The sequence below is a fragment of the Papaver somniferum genome, chromosome 11 (assembly GCF_003573695.1).
Source record: "Papaver somniferum cultivar HN1 chromosome 11, ASM357369v1, whole genome shotgun sequence".
In the NCBI taxonomy this organism is placed as follows: domain Eukaryota; kingdom Viridiplantae; phylum Streptophyta; class Magnoliopsida; order Ranunculales; family Papaveraceae; genus Papaver; species Papaver somniferum.
The window spans coordinates 132545790-132568600 of NC_039368.1; the positions used below are offsets into that span (position 1 = coordinate 132545790).

A 22811-nucleotide genomic window follows, 5' to 3' on the forward strand; every position below is an offset into this window, starting at 1 on the left:
ACAGCTGAAGGTTCTGAAACACAATATTCAAATCTACAAATAAGAGTAGGCCAGCCGAACGCATCTGGGGATGTACGAAGACAAGTTGAGGAAATTCCGCAAACACGGACTGGGATGGAATGAAAAAATTCATATGCAGGGATGCATAAGCAGCCTTTACCTACTTCGAAACAACTTAATATACAACAGATGCGCTGGGAATTGACGGATTTCGACAAAAAGAGGAGGTTGGTCCTAATGGATAGATTAGCTGAACTTCAACCCGAAGGAGGTGATGAGGATCTTGACCCGTTTGGATTACCACAACAACCCCTGTTATTGCAGAGCAGAGCCCAACGAGACTCATTCGGCAGGCGGATCTCATCCTCCAGGAAGAACCCCAACGTAGTGAGACACCATGCATCTTCCGAGTGCAAAAGGAGGGTTTTCGTAATCCAGATGGACAACACAGTAAAGAGCAAGACCATATCGTCTTAGCCGAGGAACATATTGCTAAATATCTTTAAGAACATTATGTCCTAACTCCACCCACAACGAATTATGTTATGCAATCTCCGTTCACCTAGGGATCATTAGAGAAATCTATGCCAATAAAATACAAACAACCCAAATTCCAACTTTTTGATGGTTCCGGAAATGCGACGGAAAAGGTATTAGGTTACACGTGTCGGGTACACAGAGAAATCTATCCTTGTATTAGTACACGTGTACGACTAATGATAAAAGTCGTACTGAAAAAGGTATTAGGGTACACGTGTACGGTACCTTCATATCAGACTTTTCCTATTAAAGAAGAGCTATCTTTCAAAGAGAGACATAGCTTTTCAGAATATTGTACTGTGTATTGAGATTAGTCTCCTCATAACCTTGCATCAATTTAAGTGTGTTTACACCCAACCTTCCGATATGCCATTCATCTCAACATGTTCCCCAGTTCCAAAAACATACAACATGTGGTTCACCAACCATCTTAGAGTACGAGTAACAAATAAATCTTAAGTTTTCCGATGTAAAATTTGATGTCATTATATGAAGATATGGATCCATAAGTTGAACACAAAGGAAAATGGAAAGTGTAAAACCTACACACAAACACTGGCGAAACCAGGGCCTGACTTATCCGAACTTTATCCCACCCAAAAGATTTGAAAAAACTTTTCTTTTTCATTAGTTTATTTTATTTTATTTTTTGCGAAAATTTTGAATTTAATTAAAAAGGATGTTGCTAATAGGACCACAATATACAACAGATTTTACTTGTCATCACTAGTTTTATGTCTCCCTCCAAATACTCTTGAGTTGCGCTGTTTACACACTAGCCGGAGAATAACATAAGGTAAAATTTCCCAGATACTTTTATTTTTCATCCTTGAAGGGATGACAGTACACAAGCTAAATTTCTGAATATGTGTGTTGTTCATTTCCCACAAGATCTTGAAAGGTTTGATGAAGTAGAACCTCACGGCTCTTGGATATGGATAGTGAAAGAGGATATAGTCTTGATCTTCTGATTAAACACTAATCACCAGCTTAACAATTGAATTTGCTATTCATTATCTTGCGAAAGTAGTGAGTACATTGAATTCCTGCACTTTAGCTTTTTGTATCGTTTTAGGTACAATTTTCGTTACTTATTCTAGCTGGGCTCCGTTTTCATTTTTGGGCTTTTAAGCGCTGTATAGAAATAGTCATGCCCATCTGACGTTCTAGTTCTCTGGTTCCAGTTTTGCCACTGCACACAAACAAAAATACGCACTACTTGGTCAACATTTAGTGGAACGAATGCCACCCACTCAACATTTAGTGGAACGAATACGACCCACTCAACCCGTTCCAACGGTTTACCCAAATCCCAAGGGAATAGAAATGGTGAACTGTTACCATCTATGTACGTCGTTACGTCGTTACCATATATCTTGATATCATTACAGATTGCATATTTGGTTATGTCAAAATAGAGTGCATCCAAGTTTCCACGGTATAAAACATTCATGCACGGTGGCAAGCTGTACACACCCTAGCTACCTGGTCTAACGTACATCGGCTAGTCACTGTTTAAAACATGAGAAAAATACGGTTTAGTCCAAAATCCCATCCACATATACTATTTAGTCCTAACCCATTCAATTAGGTACAAATTAGTTATTTTTTTTGGAAAGTACACAAATAACCTTCTAGTTTACAATATAGTCCAAATATTTACAGTTTAGTTCAAAGTGACTCATGATGGTGTCATCAGTTTTAAATAATATAAAAAAAAAATTAAAATCAATTTATCTGTGGAACCGTTCGTCCAAAATCCGCAAATTTTATATATTCGGAAAGCTCTTTCCGAGAGCTACGAAAAGAGTACCCATATGACTATATAATTTTCATTTTTTAAAAATCTTAGTTTACACGGGTGTACAAACATGTACACATCTACAAAAATCCAGAAAGATTGAATTAAATCATGGACATCTTGATCATGCCAGATCAAACCGAGTTATGAGCTATGGTGCAACTGTCTGCTCAAAAAAGAAAATAAAAAGAGTTGTGGGTATCATCACTTTCACAATTTCACTAATATTTTTGGGTAAGAGTAAGTGATCAGAGCTAAGAAAGAACAAACCTTGCCTGGACGAATATCTTCAATTGCCTCATCCACGAAAGCAAATCCACCCGTTTGTGTATCCTAATCAGGCTCATCCTTGTGCATACACAAATCATCAGCCATAGGAAGCATATCTACTGCCAGCGTCTCAAATGCACCTGATAATTTAGCATGTTCATCCCCAGAAACAACTGCAGCTCTAACTGTGCTGCCACCTTCACGTGAATTACTCAGTCTAATCATGGGAAAATTCGATTTGTTCCAAATGAGTTCTTACATCTTAGCCCATTGAGCTAGTTAAAATATTTCTTCCCTCATCATAACAAATAAAGGTAATCAGATTAGTTCCCAGAACAAACAAATTCAAATGAAACCCAAACCTATTTTAACAATTTCACAATACAAAGGCACGTGATACTAGTTGCAAGCTCTTATAGAACTAGGCACTCATCTGTTTCACAAAGACATGCATATTTGCTATTTAGAGTTTAGTAAAAATGACATGTATGTTTATTTTGGGTTTGGTTAAAGAAAAATAAAATAGTCTTGTTTCTAGAATGAGAATGGCAGTGAAATTCACCATATCAATTCCTAAATAGGCGTGTTTCTAGGATGAAAATGGCAGTGAAATCCACCTGCACTCATCTTGTTACAGGTGCACCAATATGTACACTTGTATTACAGGTGCACCAATATGTACACTTATAGAAGGATAGTAACCTGAATGCCAAGAGACCGTGTCAAGCTAAATCAACAACTCTGCAAACGATGCACTACTAGAAAAACATCCGTTATTGCATTTAAGAAGATCACTATGTTTACAGAATATCATTCTACTGAGCATTTTGTAAGACTGACTAAAATCAGACCAAGGAGACAAGCGTATTGGAATTATAAAACATACCTCTCATTGTCAGTGCGGAGAACTCGCATATTTTCTTTTTGTATGTAAATGATTCAATTGGAAGGTGTGGGAGTATAATCTGGCGCAGCATTAACACCAACATTTGGCGGAGGTCTACTTCATAAAACATTATTAACCTTTCCTTGTGTTATTTTTATTTTATCTTTATTCGAGTTGTTTGCTCGATGTTTACTAATACCAAAAAAATATATATATACTAAAGAAAAACTAAGGAAGAGAATTGAAAGAAATAAAAAACAATTTAATATCTTTTCAGTTAGATGCTGAAGAACAATTACAACATCCTTACTTGTCCAAACAACTTTCAATTAAAAGGTTCTCATCAATATTAGCCAGTGATAACACAAAGCTGCCAAGTAAAGATAATGTGAATCTTAGTTACAGCCGAAAATAATGCATTTGAATAGTATTACAACACACTAACTACAAAGATCACGTACATCAAAATATAGTTATGCAAGTGTATAACGATGTACGCCTAAATAACATAATATGTGTACAACTATGTACACATTAGTGCCTTCCTTAATTTCTTAGGCTTCAAAATGAATAACATGTGTACAAGTATGTACACCTAAATACTTAACAAGTGTACAAATATGTACACATTAATAATTCAAAAACAAAATGTGTACAAACTAGTAAAGCAAAAAAGTACACACGCAAAGTTTTCATAACCTTATGTTGTCATTTTTTTATGAGAATTACACTGGTGTACAACTACGTACTTATCCACAAAAGCCTAGTAACTCCGACATTCATACTCACATAACAGACAATATATTCATGAGACGGGGTAATGGTGTACAACTATGTACACCACCATTAACTATGTTTACCTTCAAGAAGAATCAAAATGTGCAAAACTATATGCACATTAACAAACAATAAGTGTACAACTACGTACACATGTGTACCAAAAACATGTATACATATCCAGTCTAGTTAACGTTTCTTGCACTAAGTTCTATCAAGACAAGGAAGCATCTATGTTAATATTAAACTTCTTTGTGGCCATCAATTCGAGTTGGACCTTAAGAGCTTGAATGGGACAGACAAAGCATCTAACAATGGAAACTGATTACCTCCTGTAAGGCCAATGATTCTCTGTCATTCTACAAATGCTTGATTTTCTCCTCCAAAGTGCCCTGCAAGTGAATTTCCAAAACACTTTCATGACTTGATTTGATTGGAAACACAATATAGTAATACCATGAAAAATGGATATTTTACCATTGAACAAGATATAGCTACATGCATCTAATCTAACAAATTAACCAACATAATTAATACACCGACTACTTAACCAATTTCTTTATATTAGCTCTAAAATAGGCTAAAATATCCTAAGAATAGAAATTACTTTTTTTTTGTATGGATATATTATGTGCACATTAACGATTAACAGGTGTACAACTATGTACACATCAATGATCAACAGGTGTACAACTATGTACACATTAAAAGTGTAGAAGCAACCAGTTCAGCAGTTTATCAGCAAGATATCAACTAAACTGGAAAATATAAAAATGCCTCCCCTGACACTTAATTATAATAAACAAACACAAACAATGTAGAAGCAACCAATTTTGCTGTTATAAATAAATTCAATAAGATAAAAGTACAGAACTAATAGTTTAGGCTAGCTAGCAATACAATAAACATCACATTTTCCACGGGAATATTACGACACTTCTAAAATGAAAACATTATCTTGATTTTTGAGCGAGCATCAATAGTAAATCTTAATATATACACATCAAAATCTAAGGAAAACGTTAGCATACCAAGACTTACAGAAAATGAAAAACGAATGTTTATCCGCATTGAAAACAAAATAAAGAAATTAACTCCTATTGTTTTGTATTTTTTTTCTTTCATAAGATATGATGTATATGTCATGTACAAATACAATCCTAAAATATCTTTTGTCCACTAACCGTGGCTTAAATAATTAAGGGAACTAAATTAAGGAATTTCTAAATTAATTAATCAAACAAGAGAAGTTCATAGACAAATTCCAAATGTTCTTCCTTTTTTGATTTCAAGGAACTGATCCCATCTTCCTCTACCTCCCTGCCATACTGGTATTTTGCTTTAATAGCATTTACATGACAATAACTTTACAAAGAAAATGAAAATATAGATGATCATTTTGTTTCATCTTCTTATTAATTAGTGGGATCAAGGAGAAAAAAAAAACTTAGCTATAACTAGTTCGATTTATGTACCACATTTCTACAGTCACTCAGAAACCATTAGTTGATTAGGACTTTCATCAAAACCGTCTACGTGCATTCAGTCGCACAATGCGGTATACAGTATGTGACTATTTCTTTATCCCACCAAAAATTTGCTTTTCTTTCATTTTTTTTTGATTATTTTTTGTTGGATGATCAACTGTAGTCACATTTTATAGACTTACACTTTATTTAATGCATGAATGCACAAAAAAAAGCTTATTTTCCCATTTCTTTCTTTTATTTTTAATTATTCTTGGTTCGCCTGAGTCTTATTTCCGTAATCATGCATGGAAAATACTTTAAAAAATAATTTATGATTTTAAATAGCAATGCACAACGGATCAACACGACACAGATTGAGTCATCAATTCTATATACAAACTGAAACTATGTTAGGACAAGGTAGTACTTACTGCAAGTTGCTTAGATGTCAAATATGACATACCCATTCAAGCATCAACAAATCTCTTTTGCATTCTTTGGAATATTTTCGCAACCAATTGTTATGCACTAATGTGTGCTTGAGAAGGTGAGTTTGCTGTGTGATTTGGGTTCCTTTTTAAGCTTTCTTGACCTGCATCAATATGTAATCAATATAAAACTTGACAATTGTGTAATACCAATAGATAGAAGCAAACACGTAATTAGTGTAGTGTCAATCAATATTCATCATCGGTATTCAAATTGAAAAAGCATCTAACTAATACCAATTAGCAAATGCATAACTAAGTAAAATTGATAACCCAAAATATGGAGATGAATTTGAATTTTTCAGGTGAAAATGATCTGGAATTAATAAAAAGGAAGATGAACTGAGATTGAAGTTGATTGATGGAGTAAGTAAATTAATTTACCCAATGAATAAAAGGTTTCTGACAACGTTTCCATGGATCGATTATAGAAGACAGATTTGAAAGATTCGAAAAATGAAAATGAAAATGAAAAAGAAAAGATATTACCAATGTTGTAGAATCAGATCGGAGAAGAACAAACTTGTTGTGATCTGATAAAAAACCATTTATCGTTTCTAATCAAATCTGAATCTGAGCCATAACAAAAAAATCCAAATCTTAGATGAATACCGCGAACACAATTGGGAATACCGTAAAACTCATCGAAGAAACACCAATTTTCATCACCAAAAGAAGAATGATGTGATGAAGAAAAAACGAAAAATGAATCCCTAATTCCTGCCAAAGACCGGATCAAAGCCATAAGGTTGATTTAAACTGCGATGAACTCGATATGTTGTTGTTTTCAACTGAAGTATGCAGAAACATTTCGAATAATTGTGCTAAAAGAAGGTAAAACTGCTTAACCCTAAATATCATGATCTTTAGATTTGTTAGCAGAGAAACGCAAGAATGAAAATAGAACGACATTTACATAAAGGGCATTTTCGCTATTAGAAAAATAAAGTTTGGGACTAAATCGTTAAAAAAGGATTAACTCGTTTTAAAATTTGGATATTTGGATCTTATAATACTAGGCCTGAGAAGGGTGGACTAGAGCGTCCAAAGCCCAACATATTTGGGACTATATGTTAATTTCTACTTAAAACATTAGGCCTAAGCTTGGATGAGGAAAGTAGTCTAGATATGAGGTAAGTGAACAAGGTTTACTACTCTACATGATACTTGACCGGCCCATTACCATAGGCCCATCTTGAATACAGTAGTGGCATGTTTTTCACCTTTCATTTTCCTTATTAATTGTGTTTAATCCAATGTAGTTTCTTGTTTTGCTTAGGAGTGATTAGGGTATTATATAAGGATAACCATGAGGTTAATGGTGGATTAAAGGAGTGATTAGGATATCTATATAAGGGTAACCATGAGGTTAATGGTGGACTAAAGTATGTAAAAACCGTGGGCATATGGTTGAAACTTAAAAGAAAAAAAGGTATACAGAAAAGCAGATGCTATGTTAATTATCAAATCCATCATTAGAGAAGTTTGTTTAGGTTAATGGGAAAATAGAAACATTATCAATGAAATAAGAACATTGTTGAGTATATTTATACTTTGTCAATTTACATATGAAAGAAGAGATGATAACCAAGGAACTGATGGTATGTCTTATTTCATTTGAAAATTATTAGAGAAGCCAAATCTAATTTGGAAAGTTCGAATAACGTTCCTACTTCTGTATGCAACCTTCTATCCAGATATCTTCATTTGGAATTCTCATAATCTAATAAGAATATTATCCACCGAAAACAAAAGGCTAAAAGATATAAAAAGAATAAGTTGCGGATTCGAATCTTGGAGTCCAAATTTATGCATCCCTCAAATACTCGGGTGCACATTCCGGACATCCTCGTTAGTTGGTAAAACTCACAAGAACCACCTAGCTTTCCGCTTTAATTCTTTCTTTTTATTTTCTTTTTTATCCTTTTCTTTAAGAATTACAAAACATATCTCTGTGTCTCCCCCAAAAATCAATTAAAATCTCCACTCTCCACCCAATTAAAATCATATATGTGTCTTTCATACATCTATGTCTTCTTTTAATTTATGACGATGATTTATGTCTAGCACCATTATGATTTTTCAACTGTAATAGTCTCTTTTTTAGGCGAATTCTCAGTAACCCGATAAGGGAATCATATATTATAACGAACTTAATTAATTGTCAAATAAAATATTGACAGGATCAATAACTTTAACATCATTTTGATAAATGATGATCTGTGTTGGCAATATGTTGGTAATCAAGGAAACATATTTAGTAAGAATGAAATTCGTTGCGTCCATCACCACAAAACAAAACTAACAGAGAAATCAATGAAGTCATGAATCGCATCTCGACGCTGATATGAACTACTAATATTACTATGTGTACAAGATAATGGCATAACATCATTGACGCCCTTGTTTAAGGTTCCATGTATTGATCTTGTTGATAAAAAGACCTCTTGGGATTTATCTGACGCTTTTTAAGAAACCGTTGGTTTTTATTGAACTTTTTTTTTCTTGTTTTTGAGGTTCAATGATTCTCATGTTTTTCAGAAAGGGGTTAATTTCATAGAGTTGATTAATAATACAGTACATTGAATCGAAACCAAAACCTTTGGTCAATATTGTGGTTACCTAAAATCGATGAGAGGCTAAAAGTGGGGTTATAGGGTTTTGAAAGTGAGTTACGGGACCACGCACAGTGACCGTTCAAATGCTGCTTCAGTCACAGGAAAGAGGTTTAGGGCTGGTCTTAGGGAGGGAAGCATATGAAAACAGAGACCAGAGAATTCTAGGGTTTGAAGAAGAATTGTTCTGAGAGTTTATGACAAAGTTGTGTTAGCTTAGAGAAATAGATAACTTATTTATAGTTGAATCCTCTAATATCATGTCAGTGAAGATATGTATTGCTTGTCGTGCCATGCGGAGCACATCTCCTTTCTCTTTAGGAATAGATAGAGATAAACTAGGTTAAGTTTATCTCATTATTCCATCGCCTTTATGAAAACACTAGGGGTACCAAAATACACCACCAACTTTTTCGTAGGCTATCTGTATGGACAAACTCAATACAACTCCGAGAGTTAAAACTCAATCAAGGAAAGTGTCTAGAGTTATATCTCTATCTCTCTTGTTATTAGAACGTTTGCACAATTGAATATGTGAACCTAATTACAAAGAGAGTTCTTGGACGGTACCAAATACCAATGTCCAAGGATCAATCAAGTCGTGTCCAACAAACTAGGTCGGACGTATATACTCTGATTGATCAACGCACAAGCTGTGATATTTCAATTATAAAGATAAACAATACAATGCGGAAAAAGAAATAACACAGACACTCGAAATTTTGTTAACGAGGAAACCACAAATGAAGAAAAACCCCGGGACTAGTCCAGATTGAACACCAATATGTATTAAGCCGCTACAGACACTATCCTACTACCAATTAACTTCGGTCTGTAATGTAGTTGAGCCCGAACTCAGCCTCCTACTGATTCAGCTACAGTCGCGCTCCTTACGCCTCTTGAATCCCAGCAGGACTCCACGCAATTGATTCCCTTAGATGACGTCATACCAACTAAGAGTTGCTTCAACTCAATTGAAGACTTTAAACTAAATCTGCCTCCCACAGATTAAGCCTATATAATTGATTTCCTGATTTACGATCGAAATGGATGATCAGATCAAACGTAAGATCCAGGTGATGGAAATCGATAGCAACATGACAGAAGTCTGGCTATCCTCAAAATCCGTACTTATGCAACCCGAAGTGCACCCTAGATTATTACTCACCTCACAAGTATAAAACTTGTGGAATCACAAAGTTGAGACGAAGAGAAATTTGTGATTACTATCTATCTTGTTCAAGTGATAAATCAACAATCGAACAAGATCAGGATATACAAGTTATCAAGATAAAAGATAACTGACATGGCTTCACGAATCCCAATGAAGTCTTTGATAATAGCTAAGATCTAAAAGGGTTTCTGGAGAGGACAACTCTAGATACAACTAGGACACACCAAAAAGTAGTGTCAGGATTACAAGATCCCAGTTGACAAGAGTTCCCCTTATATAGACTTCAAAGCATAGGTTGTTTTAGTTTTAAACTATGATAGCTTTGGAACCAAGCAAACAATATTCACCGGTTAGATGAAAACTTTGAATCTTATTCACATAATAAGATATACACTCTGGTTAGGTAAACCGTAACCAAACCGTCTGTAAAGATTGTGTTCAACATGGTTAATTAGTCGAAACTAGACGGTTTTAACTTAAAATCTTAACACTCATTTCCATGAACACAAAGACATTAATCTTGAGTCACAATTATGTGATCAAATAAGTCTAGTGTTAATTAGAGAATTGATTAAATGCAAATCATCGCGTAGAAATAATTTAGTCGCATTTGAACACAATCAACATAATTTATAAATGCACAAGGCACAAATACATGAGTCGTTCATGAATCGACTGAGTCATGGTACGCAAACCGGTTTTCATATATACTTATTAGAAAAACCGAGTTCCGGAGTTGACAAAACTTTTCAGTTCACGTATCAGTTTGCAAACTTAGGTGCAAAATTGAGTTCCAGAGTTTACAAAACTTTTCAGTTTGCGAATCGGTTTGGAAACCTTAAGACTTTACCGGTTTCGGAGTTCACAGAACCTTTTCAGTTTGCATACCGGTTTGGGTATTAAACTGGTTCTAGAACATAGAACTGTATTGGTTCGCATACCGGCTTGGATACTTAAACCCGGTTCCCTTACCACAGTTCCAAAACAGTTTGTATACGAGTGTACATATATCTGGATCACGAAACAAGCAGGTTTTTGCATGATATGCATACGAATACGCATATCAAACAAATATGCAAGTCGATATATAGCTCGACCGCGACGTGTACAAATACATGTAATGCGGCTCCAGACATATTCCGAATATAATAGTTCTATATTTCTCTAAATCAATTCGAAACATTCCCGAATAACATCAATGACACATATCACTGTTCCAGGCTATTTTCGAATGATAAACTTGAATCATGATTTGGTTCCGAACAATAAATTGTTCTCCACCGAAATTGATCAAGTATGAACAAATGTTCATTAGTCATTATACTTCGATAAATTCGTAAACTAAGTAATTAGTTCTCGACTCGAAATTCTTGTTTATGCAAGATAGTCCACTTAGTTATGCGACAATTGTCTCAAGGATAGAAAGGTGAATATAATTTGAGAAATAGGGGGTTCAGTCTTCACTTACCTTTTGTTGATGAAGGTCTCCAAAAGCTTCGATTGATATCCGACTTCAAACGGTATAATGCAAATGATGACTGGTTCGTTTCTCAACTACCTCTATCCTAGACCGAGACTTAACTAATCGTAGACTAGAAATCAAGATATAGTTTTGACAACTAAATTTGATAACAAGCTTGATATAGCAATACTTGTGAGTGCGACCTAACAATGCTCTAACACTTTACTCTCTTCTGCATTGAGAAATAGGCCAGGTATTTCTTACCCGTGTTGTAGACCGCCAGACCAAAACCCAAAATTGATATCCCCCCATTTGTATGAAGCTGAGTCATCCTTTGTGATGGTATGTTGATAAATAGAAATATTCTCTTTTGTCGAGTTGGCCAGAGAGATATTCTCTGATTGTCAGAAAGACTAGGATGAGTCACGTGAAAAGACATGAAATGCCTCAGAAATCGTGTGTAGAGTGTGAGAGCATATGAGGTTGAGATCCCTCTCTCCATGCCCGGTCACATATGTCGCGTGGAGACCGTATTATTGCTGGAGGGTCCCTTTGTTGAGCATGCGGAGCTCACGAGAAGTTATCCATATATTTTGGATAAACGTGTACGGTTCAGGCCCAATTTACTAGCCATGATTGTGTTTGAGATGCTGAGAAAGAGGCTTGGATCCGGTATGTGGCTTGTGCCTAAGTATTATACTTGCATAAGACTTTTCATACGAGATGGTTCAGCTCGGATGAGTTCATCTGAGACTTGGCCGACGCATCTGGGGATTTCTGAGATTTGTCAGACGCATCTGTTGTCTGAAATTTGGCCGACTCGTCTGGGGTCGTCTGAGATTTAGCCGACGTATCTGGAGCCGTCTGACAGTTGGCTGACGCGATAGAGTCTATTTGAAACTTGTCCAACGCGATGGAATCTTCCCGAAGTCATCTGGGACATGTTTGGGAGAGAAAGAAAGCTTGCACGCCTGTTAATGTCTGTTCGAGACTTCGACTCACTTGTATTTGACCAGCGGTTCTTGCAGAGATGTTCTACGAATCAATTGTGTCCGTATTTATGGGGTCGACATGACCATGTTTTAGGAGTCTATCAAAACGGCCCGGAGGAAGAATAACCAGCGTATCTCGCGGGGATTTCCTAGGAATTTCTGGAGTCTTAGTAAGTTGAGTAAGATCCTAGAGTAGACATGATCAGTGTATCTCGCGATGATGTACTAGGAATCAGTCCTTGATCTCAAATACGGTAAGTCGTGCTTACATGAGACATGTATGTCCCCGCTCTGGATCATAAGTCCGTCGGGGACGTTTTTGCGCATCTACAGAGCCTAAATGACCAACATTATCTCGTCGAGGATGTATACTAGGAATCATGGAATCACAATCATTTGCGTCTCGAGAAGACATGCTGGAATTGGGGTTGTTCTGGTTCATAAGTCTGCCAGGGACGTTTTACGCTCAACAAAACCTACTTGACAATAGTATCTCGTCGAGGATGTGCGCTAGGAGTCACGACATTACGACCAACAGTGTCTCGCGAGGAAGTATACTAGAAATCGTGGACCAAGGGCTTAATCTCTCCCGTGAGAGTTGAGTTTTCTCTATTGTCTTAAAATGACACTTTTTCCCCTTATCCAAATTTCACCATCTACAAGTATATATCAAATTTGACAATTGATGTAATTTAATAGATAAATGTATAAATTTTAATTTTCTAATCCATATAAATCATGAGAAAATAGAAAAAACAATTTTATTGGTAAGTTACACTGCAAGAAACTTAATATATTGCAGCATCCAATGGTTATGGCATAAACCCCTACTAGTGTCGCGATAACCTATGTAGCAAGAAGTCTATTGCTGCACCCAATCTTTATTGCTGCGGCAAGAGATTATACTTTTTTGCCACACTCTTTTCATATTGTTGCTACAGTTGTGTGGCAAAAGTTTCATTTTGCAGCAGTAAATTATAGCTTTTAGCTGCAGCTGAAAAGTACTGTGACTAGAAATTTGCTTTTGCAACACCTATATTGAAGGTGTGGCAATATATGGTGTAGCAATAGCTAGACTTTCTTGTAGTGTTAAGGATAGAAATAGGATGACGATGAAGGGCATCAGTTTGTTATAAAACAGTGATAGTAATCTATGAAACCAGCCTCATCACAAATGATGAATTTTATCCGTTTGTTGTAGCCTGCAAGGCAAATGGAAGAGAAGACAGAACAAAAAAATAAAAGAAAAAAGTAACAACTTTTTTAATGAAAAGATGAGAGAAAATTTGTGCACAAAATTCATATGTTTTTGATAAATTTCAGAATACAAAATGAAGTGAAAACCAAATATACGAAAAACCGTCTATTAATGTTTCAAACAATGGGAATGCCCGCAACGTGTACCCCGGTTTTACGGGGTGCACAAATTTGGGCTCCGAGTCTTGTTAATGATGTGATAAAAAATATATAAAAGTCGGATATTGTGTGAACTTCTACATGTCATTTCAATCTCATATTTTAATTTGATTTAAACATTCATATCAAGTTAACTAGAGTGTGCACAAAGTGGGATTCTGGGCACAAAGGAACCGAACATTTCAGGACCAAACTTGATAACTAGAGAAACAAAAAAGAACGTTGATTTGTGTTTTTTCTGCATCATTAAGGTGTTATTTATAAACGTGCAATTGAGGATATTTTTATTAATTGGGGGATACAAGAAAAATACAAAAACAGGATTTAAATAGTAAATCAAGGTCACTCCATATCCGGATAATTTATATGATTTCTAATCTACTCCTTACTAATCATGTTTAGTGGTTAAATATAATTAGTTAGGTTAATAGATTAGTTTGATAATCGTTGGAATAAATCATTATCATTGAATTTGTTGATGCAACAACATCAAATCAAGATATTTATGATCATGAAGGTTTAGGTGAAGAACCAAACCAAGAAAGTAAACAAGCTGAATATATAAGTGCTCCAATTACTCATATATATAGGTATTAATGAATTGAAATTTGATTTTTTTTTCATTGAATTCGCCATCGTTGCGCCTGAAAAACTCAGTGCCGACATGGTAAAAGTATGAGTACCAGGCCGGCAGTTACCAAATCGGCATGGTATTCATACTTTCACCATGTCGATACATAATATCCCCCAATTTTGAAATTGTAAGTACATTGCCGACACAAAAAGTTCACTGTCGATTCCCAAGCACTAGTACAAATATGGGCTTACGTGACAGTTTAAAACTGTCACCGAAATATTTATGTGACAAATTTGAATTTTTTTGCACTGTCACCAAAGCCTCTGTTACGAAAGGTCTTTAAGAAACTGTTACGGAATCACAACTATAAGATAACATTTCTTCGTAAACCTGTCATTGTAAACAGCTTATGGTAACATTTTCTAAAAGAAACTGTTATGAGAAAGTCAATTTCGTATTCTAAGATGACGGTTTTTCCATAAACCTGGCATAGTTGACAACTTACCGTAACATTTTCTCTGTAGAACTGTCATCGTAATCCCAGTTTTTTCATAGCAAATGACTTAGAGTCACAGTTTTTTTTAAAAACTGCCATTATAAACACGTTTTAGTATGAGTTTGGTGAACTGTCACATGAGAGGCGCTAAGGTAGCAGTTTCTTCAAGAGACTGTCATCGTAAAGCTTAATATATGACAGTTTCTTCAAGTGACATATCTTATATACAATTGCTTCTTTTCCTATTAGGTAGATGGTCAACAATAGTAGGAATACATGAAAAATTTACTAAAGGAATATATATATATATATTGATTTTTAAACAAAAATGTTTCTACAGACTGATCACTTGTACAAATGGCATACAGTATATAAGTAATTACCATTAACTGTCAAACATTTGTATCAAAAAAAACAAAACAAAAAAAAACAATATCAAACATTGTAAGCTCAAGACAAGACCCTACAGGGTGAACAGATCCTTCACAAGGAGACACCCACACAGAAAAGTCGATCCCATAGCAACATTTCTTGAACAAAACAGCAACCATGAACTTGCAGACAGGCGGGAGTAAGCCGGGTCAGCACACAAGAAGAAGACTACATAGTAATCAACACACATGACAAAGCAGAGTGTTGAGAATATTTGAACATATATTTCAATATATCACTTCTAAATATCGGTATTGACCTTATTTACTTGAATTATCTAACTGCTTAATCTTTCTACAAAGATCCCAAGTTAATATAGATCATAATGGCAAGAAATAAGGCATTTTCAGTTATTACATGATCGAAGCAGCGGCAATTACCACTTACAAAAAATATTTAAATTAATAGTTGTCAATCCTTGCAGATACTAAGATACACACCTGAGCACAATAAGCTTGTTGTTCACAGGCCCCCTTCTCTTCACGCACAAATTAGCTTTTGATGCTTTCAACAACCAATCCAAGTTGAAATAAATTTTTGTATACTGGAATTAAAGGATTATCAATTCGGTAGCCTTTAAATGGAAAACTCAATCTTTCAAATCTCAACGGAATGTTTGCGCCAGCAATTAAATAATGAAGTTTATGCCACATACATAAGACCAATGCAGGATATCTTCACAAATAGAAGCGGAAAAGTGCCTACCTCAAAAATTACTTACAGTTGCTATATATGCTTAAATAACTACTTAAACAAGGTACAAGACTTCAAACAATATAAAAGACAGTGAGGACTATGACGACATATATATGTATTTGTTTAGTAACTGCATTGTCTTACAGTATCAAAAAGGAACCAAGACTTACTTGAAACCAGATAATGAAAGCAAGGGGTGAACAAGGCCTCTTCGAAGAACTATATGTAGTTGCATCCGTGAGAGCAAACTCCTGAAGCGAAGCACCATATAATAAGATATGGTGAAAACCTTTAACTGCAGCATACATGAAGATGACACAATGGATAAACAAGGAAAAAAAAGACAAGCATCCTGCATACAGTACCAGGTAATTTTCTGCTTTCTTAGAATTGAAGGAAGAACATTAGATAATAAATAAAGCATCCCTGGATTCAACTATATTTTCATTCCCTAGGTACTATTAACAACAGACCAATTTATCGTTTTCCCAACTAAAAAATGAGCAAATGAACTGGAAACTCAAGTGATCAGTTTAAGGTAAAAGATTACATTGGATCTCAACAACACTCAAGTCTAACGCAACTTACAACTGAACATAATTATGCAGAATCTCAATATCTCCCATCCTCTAAAATTTTAGGCCTAGAAATTGACAAAATATATGTTTGTTATAAATGAAAGACAAAAAATTTAATTTGCAAGGGAGGATCATATAATTGAACTTTAAATTAACATGATAAGAAAGGGCCCAACTAGAAAAAGCAATCTCTAAGTATGTAAGTGGCTTAGCTGATGAGATGTTCTCAAGGAACTCAAACACCTGTAAATTTAAAAATCAAATAAAAAATGTCCAAGTCAACAAGGGAAGATCAGTTGTAAAAGGAGGATGTTACATTTTTGTAACAATTGACATTCTGTATCATAACCCATGCTAATTGTAAAAGAATTACAGGTTTGTAATCTTTCAAAATAAAGTTGTTCGTGCAAATTATGACTACGATTATTTGTGTAAGAAGATTGATGATGCATTAAAAACATGACCTCTTTTCTTTACACAAATTGAATAATCCATAAATCTCAAGCCTGAGTCTACAGCTCGCCCACCAAATGGAGCGTTTTAGACATGCTATATACATAACACATATGATTCAACCGAAAAAAAGATTAGCTTACATTAAAAATGAAGTATGCATATATTTATATAGAATAAGACCATTAAGATTTAAAATTTTCTTAGAGAACCTATGAAGAAAAATCTAGATGATCTGTCATTAAGCTTAGTAGAATTAATCGATGGCACCCAAGAGTACATAATAGTAGCACAATAATACTAACACGGGTATCTCTTACTTACCTAGACTTGATCAAGAAACCACGAAGACAATGATAATGTACCGGCAATTAAAGTCATTGTCCTATTTATTGAAAGTTCAGTTCTGCTATTTGGATACATCCAATTTATATGACATGTGGTGGTGTGTCATCGAGGCTTTTACAGAAAAACTGTATCTAAAACCTTTGCGCTACCAGTCATACTTCGCGTACCCACAGTTACTACACTGATTTTTTAACAAGAATAGAAAGGTTTTAGTACTGAATAAAGGAAATGAATCTGCTAAAGACTTCCACATAATGTAATAAAATGTTATTTCTCATCCCTATGGCAGGAAGCAAAGCTCAGCCACACTTTTCTAAGTAATCTATATGTATAAAAATAAACAAGTCGATGACAAAGTCTTCGTGATACTTGGTTGATAATTTTAAGCTGAATAGTTTCCGAGATTTATACCTGAAATTTATCATAAAGAACCAAACTCATTGTAATATGCAAAGACTATCATAGGTTCACAAAACTGAGAGAACTACAGATCTTTTCGGCATAAATAACCTGTATGAAGAATCAAAATAAATATTACAACTATGAACAAGAAATTAACAATTAGGGGAATCAGAATAAAAAGAAAAGAAAACAATTGATAGAGAGGAAACCACTTGCCAAAAGAGAATGACATGGAAATCAAACCAAAGTCTGTTCCTCTTCCGTGGTTATGCTGACCTATGACTGATCTCTTCTTCTTCATCAAGCTCCTTGAATAGAACTGTCATACCAGAGCAGACTATAAAAATAAGTCAAACTACTCACCAACTATAAGTTTATAACTAAATCCCTAGTCCAAAAGCATGAAAAAAAAATTGTTTACCAATCTCTAGTTCCAATCTCACTAAGCCCTAACTACATCACACCAACGCTCTAAAAACTGAATCTGCAAAGAAAAACTTACGAACTACGTTGAGGCGTCAAATAGAAAGATCCACGGCTGGTGAAATCCTACAATATCAAACAAAAAGACTCGACAATAATCTTTCTATCCAAAACTAGGGCTTCGTAAAAAAAGAAAAATACCTGAAAAACAAACTATAATATAAAAAGTAAGATATACCCAAATCATGTTCTAGGGATTTCACCAGAAACACCGAAAATTTAGAACTTGTACCGAATCACATATTTAAGAATCTTCGCGACCATAATGTTTCCAAAGAGAAGAAATTGAGAGATTAGTGTAGTTTTCTTATGGTTTTCTTATGGAGATATATTTCTATACGCAAGAACAAAATGGAAACTTCCTAGAGCAACCGAGATAGAAAGCGAGAGATCTTAGATAACGATTGAACCAAAGAGGTGAAACCCTAGATTGAAGTAAAAAGATGATTTGCTAAGAGAGAAAACCCATGAGAAGCGAGAGATAAAATCTGCTGATACAAAGATAAAAAATTATGGAAATGGAGAACAGATGGGAGATGGACCGATGGTGTTTGGGAAATTTCTTTCACCTACTTCGCTACTTCTGTTGGGGTTTTCAACAAAATGTGAGGAGAGGAGAGGAGGAGTCGAGAATCCAGACTACTCTGGAGACCCGCTAACAAAACAGACCCACTACGTATTCATTGATAGTTAGTGAAGGCCTTAAAACTATCATCATCGTGCGTTATGGTATGTACAGGCTGTTTGAATAGAAGCAGTCTTGGATTAGAAGTCACAGTGTTAGTGCTGAACTGTTATCAAAAATTTTATGCTTCGATAACAGTTTCAATATGAAACTGTTACATTATCTCAGAAATTGTAACAGTTTTAAACTGTTATTATACATGAACGTATAATAACATGTCTCTATAAAAACTGCCATCTTATAAGTATTCAATAACAGTTAAAAAACTGTCACGATTGTACGCCACTATTGGCGTGAGTTTTTGTAAGAAACTGTCGCATATATCTCATAACTTATGTTTTTGTGACAGTCCATTCGTGAACTGTCATGGTTTTTGATTTTGAACTGTCACCAAAGAACAAATTTGTACTAGTGAAGTGTACCTTGCCGGTATGAGAACAAAATCATATAGAAAATTTGTGTGAAATAGCAAGTATCGGCATGGTATTCATCCTAAAAACCATACCGGCCCTGGTATCGGCATGGTATATATGCATCTTAAAAACCATGCCGGCATGAAAAAAACAATAGGGTATTCATCATGAACACAAGCCGGGAGTAGATTGAAACTGAAACTGAAAAGTTTCAGTTTATGATTCTAACCCAAACGAAGCTTTAAAACAACAACAATGCTTTAAATATGATTGGGTATCATGTACCTTCTCAATGAAGCAATTTCTTCTTCTTCTTGCAAAACAACAATTCAATTTAACCTATCATTTTGATTTTGATTTTTAGTTTTAAATTTTAATTTAGATGAAAGGGTATTTTAGTATTTTCATCCACAGAAAACATCTCTTAGCGGACATTATTGGATCGGGTTAGTAATTCATATCCCCGATTAAAAAAAGTAACCCCAATTAGGCGTTCTTATTTATTGTGTGAACTTATAATTGGATTCATATCTCATTTCAAACAACATAAAGTGGAACACATGAATGGAGGGGGAAAAAGAGTAGTTTTTGTTAATGAGGAAAAAAAGAAAGTCGAGGATAAGATTTAGTGGCACAGAATAGACCAATATTGATTTTAAACTTGTGTGGTGTGAGTTTGAGAATGTAGTCCCATTTAGATATAATGTATTAATAGGTGAAAAGGAGAAGAATGAAATACCCACTAATGTAAAGAATCAATGTGTATGTGAAAACATATTAGTAGCATTGGATGAGACAACAATATCCAAACTGAGAAAATTGATCACTAAATCCTCTTGTGGTGAAATGCATGCCTTTGGTGGCTAGTAGGGACAAACTTCTTTAAACATTTTTACTTGGCCCATGGCTATGGGAAGGTTAGAGAAAACTAGTTATGTAACAACAAAATGTGAAACATGTTATTATTGTCGATTTTAGTTAGAGCTGGAAAGATTGAGATGCTCTGACTTTGGGGCAAGCGGGTCCAGCAGAATATAACTACAAGAAGAACCAGTAGTGTGTTTCATCCACATCCACATTTGTTGCTGCAACATTGGTGGACGATTACTGTCCAATCTAAATTGTGTGTTGAAGATGAATTTCGCGCCCACAATTCCTCCATCAAAATTGTGTGGTTGATTTTTGGATGAAATGTTTGTACTCATAGAGCTTCCAAAATATGGTGGTAGCTGGCTTGTAGCATATCAATCTCGTTTACATAACACTCGAAGACGATCGTGGTTCTAGACTCCGAGTTATTTGTACCCAACATAATTGACATTGATAATAAGGAGTACCGGATAGAGAGGGTAGAAGTGTAAAAAGTGCCGGCCCAGCCCTATAAAGTCACGTGCTTAGCGTGCTACGTGCTATGCTAGGCTATGCTAGAAATTCAGACGTACCAAATAGCGTGTTGTGCTGTGTCAGGAAAATAATCTTGATGTGATATGCTGTGCTAGCCCATTAATCAGCATAACGGAAATAAAATGTCAAAAATTGGCTAAAATAAAGACTTTCCTGTGAATTATGCATAAAATATTATTTATTGCATGGTATTTTATACATGATTTGGCGTGATTTCTTCGCGTGTCGTGTTGTGATGTGCTGCATGCTTACACGTACCCCACCACATGCTATGCCGTGCTGATGTGCCTATTTGTCTGGCATAACATAGCATACTAAGCTAATATGTTGCGCCCATGTTGTGTCAGGTCACGTGTGTTGTTGTGTTGTGCTCGAATTTTAACGTGTTGTGTTGTATCATAAACGTACTGGCCTGGCCCAATTTACACCTCTAAGAGAGGGTATCAAATTAGGCCTTATGATCTGAAAATCATAATTGTAAACACAATGATTAACTTCTTTTAGTTACGAAGATAATATGTGTGTTGAATACTCCCTCCGCTCCTTTTTAATAGGCTGGTTTTGTTTTTAGAGAAATTTAAGGAAATTAAGAGAACTAATCATTAAAAGTGGTCCTCATGACACTTGTCAATAAAAGAAGTGAAGTGAAATGGTCCCCATGACACTTAGAAATTCTCCAATGGTGAATGTGGATATTTCCTCTGTGGCATCACTTTTAAGACATTCTCTAGGTAAAAAATCCTAAGTATTAGGAGAAAATAAATGTTATCTCCAACCCATAAATTGTTGTATCCTTCTTTTACTTATTTGTAGGTATATAATTGGTTAAAATTATTCCCATTTTTTGCTTTTAATGATTTTTATTAATAAAAATGTGACTAGGATGGGAACAAATCCTCTAAGTGAATGTCTAAAACTAGAGGTTCACCTAGAGGATGTCTAACTTATTTTTTGCCACATCATCCTCACATCAATGGGTTGTAGATGATTTTTTTAAAAATGGTTGTGTATCCTATGTGGTTGAAGACTTTTTTCTTCACACACATTCCATTGGAGAAGCTCTTATCAGCAAAAGAAGTAAAGTGAAATGGTTCACATGACACTTGTCATCAAAAAAAGTTAAGAGAAAAGTGGTCCCAAAAAATGAAAGTAACATTTGACTTTTTCAATTAAAAACATTTATTTATAACCAGCCTATTTAAAAAAACAGAGGGAGTATATAACAGTGTAAATGGGTGGACGTTTTGGTGAGATACTGCTTTCCCTTCTTTTACTTTGTATATTTAAAATGGAGTTGCACGCTCAAACAATCATGATAGAGATAGTGTAACTAGCTAGAAAGTCCATCCATGGACTAATTACTTTAATGCAATGTATTTCAAAACTAGTACACCAAAAGTATTTATAATTAAGATTTTTCGAAGAATACTGGCGAGAAATTAACTTTGAAATGCCAATGTCACTGCAGTATGAAGTCGTTGTATCATGATATCAGTGATTTTAATTCGATACTCGTCAAAACCAAATATTTTATGAATTCTTGAAAACAACAGCAAATATTTTACCGATTCTTGAAAAAATTGGCTTTGACGGTGTTTGAATCTTGATATTTAAATATTTGTACATAGTCAACCACCATGAATACCTAAGGTTAACAACCACCATGAGTACTTAAGGTCAACTTGAGTTGATTTTGATGCGGGCTCTAAAACATCTTCCTTTTGGAGAACCAACTTTTGAAAGAAGTGATTTTCCTTTTTATCTTTTGTCAAAAAAGTAGTGTTTGAGCACTTTACGGAAAATTATGTGGTAGATTTTATTGGTGACCATTATTGACACAAGTGACATAGTTACCCTACACCACCCACAAATCCATAGCTCCAATCATTTCATTCTGAGTGCCAATAGTCTTCCCTAAGATTTTCATCTTTTATCAGTTAGATTTAACCTCAAC

The 22811-nt window shown here is 34.9% G+C and overlaps 1 long non-coding RNA gene across 6 annotated transcripts; it reads right to left on the bottom strand.

Moving 5' to 3' along the window:
• Positions 1–15267: 15267 nt before the first annotated feature.
• On the bottom strand, positions 15268–19039 carry LOC113321392. 6 transcript variants are annotated; one of them, XR_003346637.1, is made up of 5 exons: positions 18534–19039; positions 18375–18421; positions 16262–18191; positions 15836–15939; positions 15268–15517 (listed from the first exon to the last, which is right to left on the bottom strand). It is a non-coding gene; the product is annotated as an uncharacterized LOC113321392 (long non-coding RNA). The 6 variants fall into 6 exon arrangements; XR_003346635.1 differs by having other exon boundaries at positions 15386–15563; XR_003346633.1 differs by having other exon boundaries at positions 15386–17651; positions 17882–18191.
• Between the last annotated feature and the right edge of the window lie 3772 nt (positions 19040–22811).